Genomic DNA, 17,699 nt, shown 5'->3' on the forward strand with positions numbered 1-17,699 from the left:
AGTATATGGAATTGTAGTGAATCCTAGATTGTTTTAATGGGATACAGGAGTTAGCTTAGCCTTTGGTTTTGCAGACTTGTGCCCCCGTCACCAAGTGACTTTTACCCTACTTAGCTTGCTCTGTTTTAGCGCATTCATTTAATTAAATCTTTTAAGATGGGTGCCTTGTTTTTAGTTAGGCCCATTTTTTAGATTGCGTTATCAGTGCCATCACGCTAAGGCATCAATATCAAGCGACAAAGATAAACAAACTGTAGGTGTTCACTTTAGGTACTTTCCCTCTTCACGCTTTTGAGGGAATTGTTTATATTAATTGCCATCCCAAAGCATGCCTTGTTATATATTGCTTGGGAAGAAACCTACGTCCGGGGTCCAAGTAGATCTGTATAAATATTCTTCACTTAAACAGATAGTCAGAGGGATTCATACCAGATGCCATCACTGCTATCGATGCCACACGCTGCCATGATATTGACCCAGCCTTGGTGTCGCTATGGAGTCTGAGCTAGAGATCTCAGTCCAAGATAACGAGGGTTGGGGGCTCTTGGCATTGGCAGATTAGGTTTAACATACCTAGCTCTCCTTTAGGTTAGAGGTTAGGCCTATCATGCTAGGGTATTAGGAAATATTACACACTTCATGTCATTTCATGACACTGCAAGATGGTGGGTGTCTTTGTATTAATGACTCTTATCTTTACCATTCTGTTTTTTGCTAAATAAAACCTAATGAAACCTTACTGCATTTTCTGCATTGCCTGTGTTTGATTGAGTCATTTTGTTAATGTGAGAAAGGGGTAATCTCCTTTTAACAACAACACTCCCTGAGATGTCACACTTTTGAGTCCATGCGTAAAGGCTGCTACAAATCATCTTTTACTGTTTGGGTTTCTGGGGAGGTGCTGCTTGTGAGCCGGGATGGTTGGGACAACAGTTGCAACTTATTGTAGGACTGGCATAGTTGCCTACAGACATAAGTACTATCATCCTTAAACCAGTAGTCTGGCCTAGAGCAAGAGTCCAACTATGACACCAACAACGATTGTGTTTAGGCACTAATTTACAGATACACTGACCATCACTTTCTCACAGACAGCAGTACCCTAAGTACCATTATACGGAGACGTCCGTGGACTTGGGGAAGATCCTCCTCAGCTGAACAGGGACCACCTAATTAGGCTGTAGGTTGTTCGAGCTCGAACTCATTAAAGGACTTTGGCGGTCATTCCGACCCTGGCGGTCATGGACTGCCAGGGCCGGGGACCGCGGGAGCACTGCCAACAGGCTGGCGGTGCTCCCAAGGGCATTCTGTACCGCCGCGGTCAGAAACGGAAAACCGGCGGTGTACCGCCGGTTTTCCGCTGCCCTGGGGAATCCATTCCGACCCCCATACCGCCATCCTGTTCCTGGCGGTTTTGGCCGCCAGGAACAGGATGGCGGTATGGGGTGTCGTGGGGCCCCTGGGGGCCCCTGCAGTGCCCATGCCAATGGCATGGGCACTGCAGGAGCCCCCGTAACAGGGCCCCACCAAGATTTTCAGTGTCTGCCATACAGACACTGAAAATCACGACGGGTGCAACTGCACCCGTCGCACCCCTTCCACTCCGCCGGCTCCATTCGGAGCCGGCATCCTTGTGGAAGGGTGTTTCCCGCTGGGCTGGCGGGCGGCCTTCTGCCGGTCGCCCGCCAGCCCAGCGGGAAACCCAGAATACCCGCGGCGGTCTTATGACCGCGCAGTGGTATTCTGGCAGCTCCAGCCGGCCCTGCGGTTACCGCGGCCGGCGGGAGTCAGAATGACCCCCTTTATTCCCCATTTGGTGTTCCATCTCTCTACCCATTTCACAATATGGCTAACATCATAGACATTCCTGAGAATGCTAGACAACCATTGACACTACACCTAGTAGCACATGGCTTAACAGAAGAGGGCGGGGATGTTACATTCATAGTAGAAGCTAGTGATGCATACCAAACTGAAACATTCTATTCCAGGGTACACTTTCCCAAGGAAGACAACATTACAATCACTTTCCACACATACAGAAATGTAAACGTACCAAAACGGTACCAAGCATACCAGTATTGTGAAATACTGCTTACTTATCAGGAGCATCAGAACTGGTTTGAAGGCGCCCTACCACATGTAATACAACCCATGAGATTAGGTCCCTTAGGTAATGATGGACCAACGTGGCCGATGTTTGCCACATACACGCCTCACCCAGGTGTACAAAATATGCAGGCTGCAGATCTGTGAAACTTATATCTTGAATTAGTAACACTATACAGATGACCAGTTCGGTTCGTAATGCGAACTTTGAACACTACACCAGCACGTCCTGCACCGCCAGCACCTGATGGATATCAATTGGCTACTGGGATTAATCCACAAACAGAGCATACTATCATGGGTAAGGTACCCACAGAATGAGAGAAACTCCTGTTCTGGATAGCCCAGAAAACAAATCAGCTGGAAGCTGTGTTTCCCCATATTGGACCACAGGAGAAACATAGAATTCTCACAATGTGCTTGTCCTTCAGGGTGGTTCCCTCAAAGGATGACTGTGCCACATGGGGTACAATCTTTGATGCAATTTATACTACCATACATGGTACCCCAACACTTGCCAGTCTACCAGAAGTGTTACTACAAATACAGAATGAGCTCGGGCTGCACCAGCCCTAGATTTGGGGATGAAATTAATGCAGAACTTCGAAGCAGTCTCCTCGATCATACTCAGTAAAATTAAAGCGGAAGCGGTAGCACTGGCTATATGCCAGTGTCTCTGAGAGATTCCACATTTTGACCGGGAGAAAGAGCTACCAAAAAATATTTCTGACTCCTATACTTGTATATGGGATAGTTTTTGGGCAAAGCTGAAGAAACTTGAATTACAGAGTACCACCACTAAGGAATATTCTAAACACGCACTGGAGGGTTCTAAAATGTGCTGGGATAAGCAGAAACAATATAAAGAGAGACAAAATCAGAGGGTAGGTTCTCCACATCCAGAGAGCTCCAAAAGGAGATACACTCTCAGAAATAGAGATAGTATAAAAGCTCCTGACAGATATATCAGGATGCACCGGACAGACGTAGCGAGAGAGGGGGCCGTCCTGATCGACTTCCTGAATACGTGAATCAAAAGAAAGACTCACTACAGTCTTCAGACAAAAAAGAAGAAAAGTCCCCACAGCAAAAGCCACAGTTTAAAAAGAAAAACGTGGAAACACTGTCGATTGAAAATGTCAGTACACTTGAGAACATTGCTGAAGAACAAGACTTGGGCAGTAGACAGCTCAGCAGAGGTCACGATATGTCGCCAGAGTCTGAAAGATCATCTGGATGTGACAGCAAATAGCAATTTCAATGTGGTTGAGACTACAGGCGGCAGCGTACTCCCACCCGACAGGGTTCATGATTTAAATATCCAACTTGAGGAAGATGTAGAGCGCACTATTGGTGTGATATTCTGGGATGAACTTAATTGTGATATCCTGCTGGCCGAAAGGGACTAGCCACCTGAGCACATCAGTAAGCTCCCACATGGGAAAGATGTCATTTTGCCTTCTTGCTCCAGAAGCAATAAAACAAGTCTACACTGACAATTGGGCTTTTCGGCTTTGGCGCAGGCACCTGGGTTATACCGCAGTCATGTAGGTTGGGACAAGGACTCTCCTTGTCATGTAATACCTATCAGGTCTACACCCAACCTCAGCCACAATATACTTTTAAACACGAAGCAAAAGCTCAATTGAGGGAGATCCTCACTCAGCTCGAGTACCAGGGAGTAATTGAGCCCTGTGTCTCTGCAAAGAATAACCAGTTTTTCCCTGTTGCAAAACCAGACCATTCCTGCAGAATAGTCTTAGATTACAGACACTTAAATAGTCATACACATACATATGCTAAACATAATTCACATAGCACAGCACCAATTAACAATATAGTGCGTAAAAAATACAAAACAACGTTGGATATTTCCAATGGGTTTTTCTGCCAGAATTTAGCACACAAAAGTCGGGACCTGAGTGCATTCTCATTTGGCTCATAGAATGCTTCTGCCGTTTGATCCAAGGCTACAGGAACAGCCCAGGGCTGTTCACAGCCCAAGTAACATCAATATTATATGATATTGATCCAGAGGCGTTGTCCTACGTGGATGACATCTATCTCACAGATGACAACCTCAACATTCATCTTGCTAGGGTCGATCAGATCGTCTTTGGATTTGCAGCCCTTGGCTACAAATTTAATTTTAGAAAAACTAAAATAGCCTTTTTCGGCGTGCTGTTCCTGGTATCTAAACGATCAAATGAGGAGAAGAGCCTGGCCCCGCAGTTTCTGGAGAAATGTGCACATCTTCACTCACCTAACACTGTCAAGAAACTATAGTCTTTACTTGGTTTCTCTACCTTTTGCAGAACATACATTCCAGACTATTCATAACGTATCAAGCCACTTTATGACTTGATACATCCAGATTTTTCTAGCAGTCACTGGACAGTTGAACACATAAACTTCCTTAGGGAATTGTAACAGGACATGCTAGAAGCCAAACACTTGCACACATGTGACAATAAAACAAATTTGGTCATCGGAATAATTGCTGGTGCCATTGGATTTACTTATGTCACCTTTAATGAGGGCAACAGAGTGCCCATTGCATATAAATCACATTTATACTTGAATGCAGAACAATGTTTTGCACCCACAGAAAAAATTCCAATTGCAGTTCAAATGGCTGTCATTAAGGAAAGGCCACTTACCCAAGGGAAACGCATCATTGTCGTTACCCCGGTGCCAGCCTTACAAGATGTCACCAAGGCAAGCGTTCCTGGCTCAACTTAAAGCCCTTCTTCTAGTGCTGGAGCACACAGATCCAGGACTGCTGACTTTAATTGTCTGTGACTCATGCTACTGCGTCCAGTCCTACACTGATTACCTCAATCATTGGAAGCTGAACAGGTTTAGAGATTCAAAGGGGAACATCATAAAACACAAAACATTGTGGGGGAGGGTGGCTGATCTTAAGGATAAGCTACTGTGTGTCCATGTAATACATACATTGGGCCACCAATGTGTAGGAGTACATGTATCGGCAATACTTTGGCTGACGAAGCAGCCAAATCTGCAATAGCTGTGGCTTCTGTAGCTGCAGTGACTCGTTCCCAGACGAGATTAGATAATGAAATTCTGACTGCCGTGGAAGCTTCAGCTGAAGGCAAGTCCTCCCAAAAGCATACCCTACAAAATATTCTTACCACATCAGTGCACAGAATGTTGCCTATGCAACACTTCCTGGGGTTGGAGATCGAGCAATCCCCAACCAAGACCAGAGATTAGATCTAGTAAAAGCAGCACATGAGGGTGTCGCTTCTGCTCATGCTGGTATTTCGGCCATAGTAACACTCTTACAGAAAAGATTCTGGTGGCCAGGTCTATACAAACAGACAAAGCAATACGTCCTTTGTTGTGACATTTGCCAGCAAATAAAGGGCTCTAATATCAAACGCCCACCGCAGACATCCCTCTTAGTGTCCAGCAGGCCTATAAAATGTGTGAACCTGGACCATTGCGGTGCACTTCATCCTGATGCTGCATACAAATACATTCTAGTCGCTGTAGATTCTTGTTCTAGATTTTTGTGGGTATGGCCTCAGCGGTCGGCTGACTCTCGAACTGTTATAAAAGACTTGCTGATCTTTATCTGTACATATGCGGTTGCAGCATTCCATTCGTGCCAGGGCCCTGCAATTGCCTCTAAGCATTCAGGGACACCATGGGGACGATGGGTGTTGAACTCCACTACTCCTCACCATACCATCCTGAGGGAGATTTGGTAGTGGAGAGGAGGAACCATGATCTAAAGCAGTCCTTAACAGCTAGAATATTAGGTTCTGGCCGCAGTTGGCTTAATTACCTATATGGGGTCGAGAAAGCACTGAATAATCTGCCAAGGCGGTCCTTGGGGGGACGCACTCCTAATGAGGTTCTCTTTGGGATAACTATGTATGTCCTAGATCTTGATGGCCCTGGTTTGGTGGTAGCAGACACACCTTTTCACATAAATGAACGTCTAACTGTTTTACAGGAGCTTCAGCAATTTTGTGTTGATAAATCATACGCCAGTGCTGCCACCTTAGGAATAAGGGATTACCAACATATTCCACTGGCTTGTTTCCTAAAATTGAGCATCTGATTTGTGAGAAGATCGCTGTGAAGAAGGAATATGGTCCATCCTACTGAGCACTAGTCCCAGTCCTGGGAGTACAAGGTACCAGAACTATCATCTTACCACCACTGCCGGTTCCAAAGCAAACAGATTAATTTCCATTGATGATGTCAAAATTCACCATGTGGCTGATCCTGCACAGTAGACCCAGCGGTCCCTTGGGTAGTTCCTGATCCCCTCTCACTACCCAACAGGACATACTGCTTTAAAAGTGGAATTAACAACACTACTTTGGACTACATAACAATGTCTAACATTGCTACAAATACCTCTTTGACCATGGGTAGGGTGGAAAATGAGCTCTTGCTGATTCCAATTACCACTCCAATGACAGCACCTGTCCAAGATTTGGCTGTTTTTCACACCAACACTACACAGACTGATGACACCATCTACTATATGCCTCCACATGAAATGGATTCATCCACCCTCAATGCACCTGCTCCCGAGTTTGCAGAGACTGCCTCTGGTTATTCCTTCGACATTGATTACTTTTCGTCAGACTCATCCACTCCAGTGATTGAAAAGGTTTCAAAGACACGTAAGCTGAATCTATGGCTTAAAATAACTATTTAACACACCTATTGAACTATTTATGGTTCTGCTTGACATTTTTTGCATTGTTTCTATGGATTGGTTTTGTGACTGTTTTCTTTTTGCTTATAAATGGTCATTACCGTCCTGAACACTCCTCAGTTGAGCTTGTGGATAAAGTCTTAACTCCATGCCATTCCTCACATAGGCCCTCATTACAACCCTGGCGGCCGGTGTTAAAGGGGCGGTAAAACCGCCAACAGGCCGGTGGTAACAAAAATGGAATCATGACCACGGAGGAAACCGCCAACACAGACAGCCACTTTAACACTCCGACCGCCACGGTGGTAGCAACAAACACCGCAACAGTAACTGCTGACAGCCAGGTGGAAGACAATGTACTGCCCACCCCATTACAATCTGCCAGCTTTTCCGGGGCGGTACCAACGCACAACAGTACTCTGAAGGGAAACCACTCACCTCTTGTCACTCAAGGAAGAACCAGGATGCCATGGAGCCTGAGCTGCAGGTCCTCCCCATGCTGGTGTACCTTCTCATATACCAGGAGTACCAATGGTGGCGACGACGATCACAGTGAGTACTGCACCTGGCACATAGTGGAGGGGGGGAGGAAATAAAGAGTGTAACACACACGCAACAAGGAACACCCCCACCCCCACCCTCACCCCCAACAGCATACACACAAACACATGCAACAACATCACATATACACCCCATAACCCTCTGGAATAACGTAAGGACAAAAGGAATGGAGTCAAATTAATGTAATATTAGTAATTCTGAGAAATATGTTAATATTTAAAAAACAGTATTTACAAAATATACAATATGTACAAAAGGCGGGACAATGTCCACTCAAAAATGTCGGTGGCCTACTGGGCCAAAACATATAGGCCAAGCCCACACTTGACTCCTGCCTCAATACGGACTGAACACTGCAGGGGCATCAGGTCGAAAACACACAGGCACCTCAGGGGGAAGGGGAAGGGGGGTACCTCAGCCGGAAGATGGGACAACGCCACTTCTCCTGAAGGGGGATCCATGCCCACAGCGATGTCCTGGGGAGTGCAAAGCCACAGTCTCTCAAGTGGGTGGTTTGCCCACTGCTTGGTCCTGGGGAATTGAAAGCCACAGTCTCTCAAGTCTCTCAAGTGGGTGGTTTGCCCACTGCTTGGTCCTGGGAGTGCAAGGCTACAGTCTCTCTAGTGGGTGGTTTGCCCACTGTTTGGTCCTGGGGAGTGCAAAGCCACAGTCTCTTAAGTGGGTGGTCTGCATACTGCTTGGTCCTAGGGAGTGCAAAGCCACAGTCTCTTGAGTCTCTCAAGTAGGTGGTTTGCTCACTGCTTGGTCCTGGGGAGTGCAAAGCCACAGTCTCTCAAGTCTCTCAAGTTGTGGTTTGCCCTCTGATTGGTCCTGGGGAGTGCAAGGCCACAGTCTCTCAAGTGGATGACTGGTTCTGGAGGGGGCTTTGTACCAGTGTGCTTCATCCTGCCAAGGAGAGGGTGGGTAGATGCCTTTCTCCGCTTGTTCTGGAGGGGGCTTTTTGCCCAGGGTGCTTCATCCTGCCAAGGATACGGTGAATGGATGCCTTTGTCCACTGGTTCTGGAGGGGGCTTTGTGCCCAGTGATGCAGCACTTGGGGGGTGCCTGGTCACAGTCCCTCACCTGGGTGTCAGAGCCACAAGATTTGCAGTGACCAGGATGCATGATAGTCCATGGAGGCAGGGCTACAGTCCATCCGCCGGTGGCTATGGCTGCATAGTGGTGGCAGTGCCAGTGCTGGTGGGGGTGCAGCCTCGGAAAGCCCAGTAGTGGGCGGAGATTCCAGCCCTTCTCCTGCAGCCTCGGACGGCTGCCCACTGGGGCTGCTGATACTTGCAGTGGTGCTACTGTCAGCGGTGCAGGTGGCAGTGCTTGGGGCAGTGCTTGTGGCGGTGGTTGTGGCGGTGCAGGTGGCGGTGCTGGCCACGGTACAGGTGCCGGTGCTGCCAGAGATGGGGGGAGCCTCCAGCCATTCTCCGACAGCCTCAGACGGCTGCCCACTGAGGCTGGTGCTTCTGACAGTAGTGGTGCTTGCGGCGGTGCGGGTGGCGGTGCTGGCTGCGGTCCAGGTACTGGTGCTGCCAGTGGTGGTGGAGCCTCCAGCCCTTCTCCTGCAGCCTCGGACAGCTGCCCACTGGGTGGCGGTGCAGGTGGCAGTGATTGTGGTGGTGCTTGCGGTGGTGCAGGCCACAGTTCAGGTGGCGGTGCTGGCTGCGGTGCAGGTGCTGGTGCTGCTGGTGGTGTGGGAGCCTCCAGCCCTTCTCCTGCAGCCTCAGACGGCTGCCCACTGGGTCTGCTGCTGCTAACAGTAGTGGTGCTTGCAGCTGTGCAGGTGGTGGTGCAGGTGGCAGTGATTGCGGCGGTGCTTGAAGTGGTGCACGTGGCTGTGCTGGCCACGGTACAGGTGGCAGTGCTGGCAGTTGTGCTGATAGCCACCAGCCCTTCACCTGCAGGCTCGGACGGCTGAAGTGCCTTGGCTGGTGTTTTGTGCCCCTTCCTGCCCTTGGCAGATTGTGGTGTCACCTTGGGTCTGGCAGCTGGAGTCTTTGAGGTGGCCTTGCTGGGTGGTTGTGGCTCCTTCCCCTTGCTGGATGCTGTCCCCTTCTTTACCTTGCCAGGTGGCGGAATGTTCTTTGCCTTGGCAGGGGTTGGTGGCACACTGGCTTGGCTGACGGGTGCCCCCTTTGACTCTCTGACAGCTGCAGGAACCACAGTGGACATGGACTTAGTGGCTGAGGTGCTGGGCTGGGTTTTGGCCACCCTGGCCTGAGGGGAAGGACGGTGGAGGGAAGGGGGAGGTAAGAGGTCAATGAGTGCCAGGAAAAGCTTCTTAGGGATATTGGGGCAGGAAGAGGGTAAAGGTTTGGGAGTGGAGGAAGAGGGAGTGGTTGTAGGAGGTGTCAGTCTGCTGTGTTTGTGTGCAGGTGCATTAGCTGGATGCTGTTGTGAGGTGGATGACTGTTGGGTGGGTGTGTGCTGTGTTTGTGTACTTTGGGAGGAGGGGTCACAGACACAGTGGGAGAGGACACAGGGGACGCGTGCATGGATGTGGAGGTGGTGACTGCCCATGAGGGGTGTAGTGATGGGTATGCTGGTGATGGAGGTAGTGGATGAGGATGTAGTGCATGCAGGTGTGAGTGGAGACGCTACTGGGATGGATGTGGACGAGGAGGAGGAGGGGGACACAGTGGAGGCAGTGGATGTTGGTGTGTCTGCATGGGGATGGTGCTTGTCTGAGTGCCTGTGAGATAAAGTGTGGTGCTTGTGTTTGCCTGAGCCACTTCTGTGTGTTGATTTGGGTGAATGCTGGTCTGAACGTGTGCTTGGGATAGGCTGGGGTTGAGGGGATTGGGACTGGGTAGAGGAAGTTGGAGGGGGGAGGCTAGAGACAGGGACATTGGCTGCCATCAGTGCAGAGGCCATAGCCTGAAATGCTCTCTGTTGGGCCGCCAGACCAGAGTATGCATTTGTTTGTTGCAAATGCTTCTCGACACCCTTGATGGCATTCAGAATGGTTGATTGCCCAACAGTGAGGGATCTCAGGAGGTCAATAGCCTCCTCACTGAGGGCAGCAGGGCTGACTGGGGCAGGTTCTGAGGTGCCTGGGGCGAAGGAGATGCCCACTCTCCTGGGTGAGCGGGCACGGGAAGCACGCTGAGGGGCTACTGGGGTGGCGGTTGTACCTGTTTTTGGGGTGGGCACAGAGGTGTCCAGGGAGCTTCCATCGGAGGAGGAGTCGCTGTCCGTAGTGTCCCCTCTTGTCTCCGTCATGGTGCTCCCCTCGCCCTCCGTCCCACTGGTGCCCTCACCCTCGGTGGAGTCGCTCTCCAGGCCCATACGGGATGCAACTCCCTCCATCGCCGGTGCCTCTGCTCCTCCGCCAGACGATGCTAAAGCACACTAGGACAGGGTGACAAAACAAATAGGGGGGCAGAGACAGAGGATACACTTGGTCAATGCCAGCAACAACACTACCGTTGGCGTACACAACACACAGGGAGCAGCCCTATGCACTAGGCCATGCACTACCAGTTACAGAGCTGGTCACCAGCCCATGGGGTACATAGCACAATGCCATCAGTTGCACACCTGAAACAAACAGGGCCCTGACCAGTAGTAGACGCCCACTAACACCATTGGGGTTGGAGTGCGTCAGAGCCTGCCCAACAAGGGACCTACCCTGCCATGTTTGCCCTGGCCTGGGGGTACCCACAGTCCACATCCCCACCCAGGTAAAACCTTAACGCACGCAAAGTCATGAACCAGAATTTGTACTCACCCCTTGTGGCTTCTGTGATGCCCTCAAGCGCCCATTCAAACCCGGATAGGCTACCGCCAGGATGCGGAACATCAGGGGGGTCAGGGTACGAGGGGCACCCCTTTCTCGTTGGGAGGCCAGCTCCAGCTGGCCCTCCGCTGTCTTCCTTGCCCAGCGGCGCAGGTCCTCCCACCATTTGCGGCAGTGGGTGCTCCCCCTGTCAAAGACCCCCAGGGTGTGCACCTCCTTGGCGATGGCACGCCAAATACCCTTTTTCTGATGGCCGCTGACCTGCAGGAAAAATATAGCAGAAAAGGGATTAGTCATACCGTCCGGACTGACACACTCATGGCCCACCATATCCCTCCCATCCCCTAACGCACATAAATTGACCACCATACATGCAGCACTCTGCCCAGGACACCTCAGCCCTACCCTACCTGTGGCTTGCACACACAGCACTCCATACATTCATGGCCCACTCATCATGCTCACAGTGTACTCAACTGTGTGTCTGAAGGACCAGAGAGTAAAGTGTACTGGGGTAGGATCCCATCCACCAGTCTCTCCAACTCCTCTGCAGTGAAGAAAGGGGCCCTTTCCCCAGACACATGAGCCATGGTCCCTTTCAGACACAGGTCACAGCAGCACTTGCAGTGTAGGTCCTCTCCTGTGGAGGGTCAGGTAGCAAGTGAGTGAATAGATAGAAAATGGCAGTCACGTCCGCGGCGGTGCATACCGTCACCGCTGGCGTACATCGCCATTGGCTCCTGAAACCCATAGGGCCCAATGATAACCAATGCGAAGTCGTCAACCACCTACCGCAACGGTGTACAAAGCATGCGGAATTACCTAATTTCCATTTGTCCCCCTCACAGGTCAGACAGCTGCCTTTTCAGGGGGGCACAGGCCATGGCACCTAACTGCGTCACAGCAGACATTGGCACATCAACTAACCCTCAGATTCACATGCTGGTTCTGAAAATGAAGTGATGCATCATTATTTTAATAGATGTGTGAACATGACCCTCTGCTCACCGTTTTCCTCCCTAGGCTTCAACCGCTGAGGATGAATATGGGATGGAGACATCCTCCAGTGTACAGACCCCTGGTGGACCTCGCGACAATGGAGGACAGACACATTATCCTAACCTACAGACTTGATCAGGCCACAATCCAAGAACTGTGTGCCCAATTGGAGCCAGACCTGATCTCAGCTATCCGGCAGCCCACAGGTATCCCCACTTTAGTGCACATCCAGTCAGTGCTCCTTTTCCTGTCAAGGGGCTCCTTCCAAACAACAGTGGCCATAGCATCAGGGATGTCACAGCCAATGTTCTCCAAAGTGTTGAACAGAGTGTTGGCTGCCCTGCTGAAACACATGCGCAGCTACATCGTATTCCCCCAGGTAGAGGATTTGGCCACAATGAAATCTGACTTTTATGCCCTGGGGCATATCCCCAACATCATTGGTGTCATTGATGGTACACATGTAGCATTTGTCCCCCCCTCCCCCCCCCGGAGAAATGAACAAGTGTTCGGGAATAGAAAAAGCTATAACTCTCTGAATGTGTAGATGGTGTGTTTGGCGGACCAGTACATATCCCATGTGAATGCCAAGTATCCTGGCTCTGTGCATGACACCTTTATCTTGAGGAATAGCAGCATCCCATATGTGATGGCTCAACTCCAGAGTCACTGGGTGTGGCTAATAGGTGAGCCCAAGGTCCCCACCCACTATATGTCGATGTCTGGGTATGGGGTTGTCCCTAAGGGTTAGTGTGTGTCTAACAGTTGTCCCTCTCATTGCTACTGACCCAGTGAGGAATGCCAGGACAAGGGCAGAGGAACGTTACAATGAGGCACATGGGCGAACAAGGAGGATAATTGAGAGAACCTTTTGCCTCCTGAAGGCCAGGTTCCGGTGCCTCCTTCTGACAAGTGGATCCCTGTACTACTCCCCCAAGAAGGTGTGCCAGATCATTGTTGCATTTTGCACCACCTGGCCTTGAGACACCAGGTGCGCTTTCTGCAGGAGGATGAGCCTGGAGATGGTCTTGTGGCAGCAGTGGAGCCTGTGGACAGTCAGGAAGAGAGGTCAGAGGATGAAGATGTGGACAACAGAAGCTCTCTCATACAGCAGTACTTCCAGTGACACACAGGTAGGACACTGTAACTTCACTTTATATTTCAGTTTTCTGTTGGACATTGTACATGGCAGCCTGATTTCCCTATGTCTATGGCCACTTACTGTACCCTTTGGCATCTCTATTTTCAGATCCCTGTGCCCCACTCTGGCTCCTTGTGTGTTTACTGCTGCCCACTACAAGTCATACCACTGTATATACTGTATACTTGTACATATGAATTGCAATGTTTTCAGATTGTTGTACTAATACATTTTTCAATCAATTGACAGACTCCAGAATTGTATTTGTTCCCAGGGTGTTTATTTAAGTGCATATAAGTAGCGGGGGTGTGCAATGGGTTGGGGTGATGGTGGAGGAATGTCCAGTTACAGTCCAGGCTCTTGGTATCACAGGTGCATTGATCAATGGGGCATAGGAAGGGGAGTAATGGCAGTTCAAGGTGGACAGGGTGACAGAGTGGGACAGAAGGGTGAAAATCAGGAGAGTCCAATTTCCTGGCGGAGGTCTTGGCAATGTTCTCTGGCTTCTGCCTGGATCGCAGGGGACTGTTTGCGGAGTGGTTCTCCTTCTGCAGGGGGTGTGGTGCTGGTGGCCTGTTGTTCCAGTAGTGGGGCCTCCTGTCCACCAGTGCCAGCGGAGATGGAGGGCTGTTCATCGGTGTGGCTACTGTCAGGGCCAGTTGGTGTGCCACTGCCTCCCTCATGGTGTTGGCCATGTCAGCCAGCACCCCTGCTATGGTGACCAAGATGGTGTGGATGTGTTTGAGGTCCTCCCTGATCCCCAGGTACTGTCCCTACTACAGCCGCTGGGTCTCCTGCTGGGTCTCCTGCAACTTGCCCAGTATCTGGCCCAAGGTGTACTGGGAATGGTGGTATGCTGCCAGGATCTCTGCAAGTGCCTCGTGAAGAGTGGGTTTCCTGGGACTGTCCTCCCCCTGTCGCACAGCAGTCCTCCCAGCTTCCCTGTTGTCCTGTGCCTCTGTCCCCTGAACCGTGTGCCCACTGCCACTGACCCCAGGTCCCTGATTTTCTTGGTTTTGTTGGGTTGCCTGGGGTCCCTGTAGTGGTGGACACATTGCTGATTGATGTGTCCTGGGGGCAGTAGTATGGGCCCACTGGGTGGGTGCTGTGCTGGTGTTTCCTGAGGGGGGAGGGTCTGTGGTGGTATGGGTCTGTGGCAGGGTAACTGACTGTCTAGAGGTCCCTGATGGGCCAGGTTGGTCATCGTGATCCAGGCGTGCAGAGCTGCTGTTATTACTGTGGGCCTCTTCTGTGGGGGGGCTGGATGTTGGTGGCACCTCTTCTCCGGTGACGTTGAGTGGGGGTCCTGTGGGGATGAAAATGTAGTGTTATTGTATCTGCGTGTGCCATCTTGTGCATGGGTGTGCCTCCCTGTATGGCTGTGATTACCCTTTCAGCTTTGCCTTGTGTGCGTGGTGATTTTGTGGGCTAGGTGATTCTCTCTAATGGGGGTCCATGCTGGTCTGTGATGGGTGTCCATGCATTAGTGTGGCATGCAGGGCTTGGTATTGTGATGGGTAGGTTGTGATAGTGGGGTATATGTGAGGTGGTGGAGTGATGGGGGTGAGGGGTAGGAGTTTGTGATGGCATGCAGGTAGGGTGGGGGATATAGTAGTTAATATTTGACTTACCAGAGTCCAGTCCTCCTGCTACTTCTGTGAGGCCCTTAGGATGCATTATCACAGAGACTTGCTCCTCCCATGTTGTTAGTTGTAGGGAAGGAGGTGCGTCCACTGCCACTCCTCTGTACGGCTATCTGGTGTCTTGCAACCATGGAATGCACATTCCCCCGTAGGTCGTTCCACCTCTTCCTAATGTCATCCCTTGTTCTGACTCTCCACCATAGCTCCATCTTCCATGCAATGGACGTCTGCTGCACCTGTGATCTGAATAGCTGTGGCTCTACCCCGATGATTTCCTCCACCATGACCTTAGCTCCTCCTCTGAAAAACCTGGGGTGTGTGAGGGTGTGTTGGGTGATGTGTTGTGGTGTGTGCTGTGAGGTGCGTGTATGGTGTATGGGTGATGGTGTTTTGTGCCTCAGATTGAGTGGGTGCTCCTTGCTTGTCTCTCTCTCTCTCTGTTGGCAATCTTTTTTTTCATTGAAAGGTTTGTGGGTAATGTGGGTGTGTGTTTTATAGTGGTGTCGGTGTGTGGGTGTGGTGTGTGTGTATGTGTGTCAGGTGTATGTAGTTTGAATTGTCCAATGTGGTGTAGATTTGTAAGTGTGTGTGTATTTTGAGTGCAGAGGTGTGTACCGCCAATGGTTTACCGCGGTTGAAAGACCACTGCGGTGATTCGAGGTTCCTGATACTGTGGGCGTATTTCTGTTGGCATAACGGTGTGGGTTTTGGTACCGCCACTTTTTCACTGACCTTTGGTCTGGAGGACTTGTCTGTATTGTGGTGGATTTCTCTGTGTGGGTCATAATACCAGTAGCGGTATACTGCTGCGGTCATGGTATGTTGGCGGCCGTCAGCAAGGTTGTAATGAGGGCCATAATGTCCTACGAAACTTGTCCCTTGTGAACATTTCAGCTGTGCCAATTCCTGGTGAGATTGTGTCAGACAACGTTCCATTTGATATATACGGGCCTACTGAGGTTATTCATGTTCCATTTGTATTTAAAACTTCTATGACAGATGTAAACACACCGGGTGTTGTATCTGATGATTGGGATGTCCATACAGTTGACTCCATGTTAACTGAAATGAAGGACTATTTAGTGTTTGAAAGTGATGATGTATATTGACGTACAATGAATTATGGGGAAATGTTTTGTTACAATAACTGGGGACATTACTACCTGCACCGTACCACTAGACACAGAACAGTATTTAACTACACACAGTGGGAACACTGTTCGACACCACCTGCGGGGACCCCAAAACGTTACACAGATGAATTCACTTATTTTTCTGGGCATGACACAAAAAATCATGAGTCATATTATTTCAAATTACATCCGTCCAAAATTAGGAACATTTTGCTAACTGATACAAAGCTGATCTATTCAGACTCTTTTCTTTCCCGTCTTGCAGTTGAAGGTTTAAAGAGTATATGGGGAACTCAAGATTGGCAAATATAGGGTAGGGAAGCTTTATTTAGCGCATGCCTGATTCCTGTGCAAATGATCTTTTTAAATGACACCATTCAACAGACGTCCAGTCTGGGGTTAGCAAAAATGAAAGAAATGAACATGCCCAGTATCCCCACACTGGCGAAGTTTAATGATTGGAAATTCTTCCTGAATGTCACAGAGGAAGAGCTAGATGCTGAGGTTCAGGCTGGTACCTATAATTCTTCACTTTCCAGTCCCAGCGGGTGGTTAATTTGGCCAAAAGACACCAATGGATGTCAGGCACGTTTTTTTAATTCCTCAGGGGGTTTCAAGATTAGCCAGCCAGACACTCGCTTTGTCTCGGGTCAACACACAGGTATAGTTACAACATGCACTGTGGGTAAACTGTGCAAACAATGGATACAGTCTAACACATTAGCCGCAGTTAAAGAACATCTTAACACTCTTTCTGAGGATGTAGACTTGCAGGACTTTTTGCTAGTCCTAGAAATCCACGCTCTAAAAGATTAATATATGCTATGTATAATGAGATCTGGAAGCTTTCTCAAATAGAAGCTGCTGCGTATTTGAGGCAAATAGATAAGGAAAACTTAGAAAAGGCTTTAGTTGTTGTCAATGGCGGCATTAACACTCTGTCCAACAGATTTTATTTACTGACAAACACAGTGTCGTCTGTGATAGATATCATTCAGACAGACTTGTCCCGTTTATATCATGGGCAAAGTCAGGTGTGTTCCATCATGCAGCTACGTTGGACATTACAGATATTGAAAAATAGCCAAATTCCATGGAAATACATTAGCGAATTGTTCACTGCTTTTAATTTATCCAGGGAACAGCAGAAAACTGCTAAAAGGGAAGCGAGTTTCACCATGCTTCATATAGAGAAGTTAGAAAAGTTGCCTTTCACAGTTGCAGAGAATCCTTCCACAGTATGGCTCCTACATGGCATTATTAATCTGCCCATTTCCACTTTTCGTTTTTTGAAATGCCTGAAACATATTGCTGTGGACAGGCACGAGAGACTAGGCGATAGCTATATTAAAGAAGGATGGGAGTTGCCCTTTGATTAAAAATGTCTGACTGGCGAAACAGAGGTCTTTCTTAGTGGAAGCGAATGTGAGACTACTGAAAGTCATTCAATGATCTGCAACCAGGTGTCCCTTTATGGCTTTTGCATTCCAGGGGTTGCGAACTAGGCCTGTTTTTTTAAGGATACTCCCGTCCCTTTGATTCAACCAGCATTTCATGTACTTTTGAATGGAAGTTACGTGGTGCTGAGTGACCAAAGATGTTGCAATATGTGACCAGGAATTGTCTTTGAAATTTTTGTCTCTAAGGTCATTACGTGTTGTGG

Source organism: Pleurodeles waltl, chromosome 2_2 (assembly GCF_031143425.1).
Source record: "Pleurodeles waltl isolate 20211129_DDA chromosome 2_2, aPleWal1.hap1.20221129, whole genome shotgun sequence".
Taxonomy (NCBI): Eukaryota; Metazoa; Chordata; class Amphibia; order Caudata; family Salamandridae; genus Pleurodeles; species Pleurodeles waltl.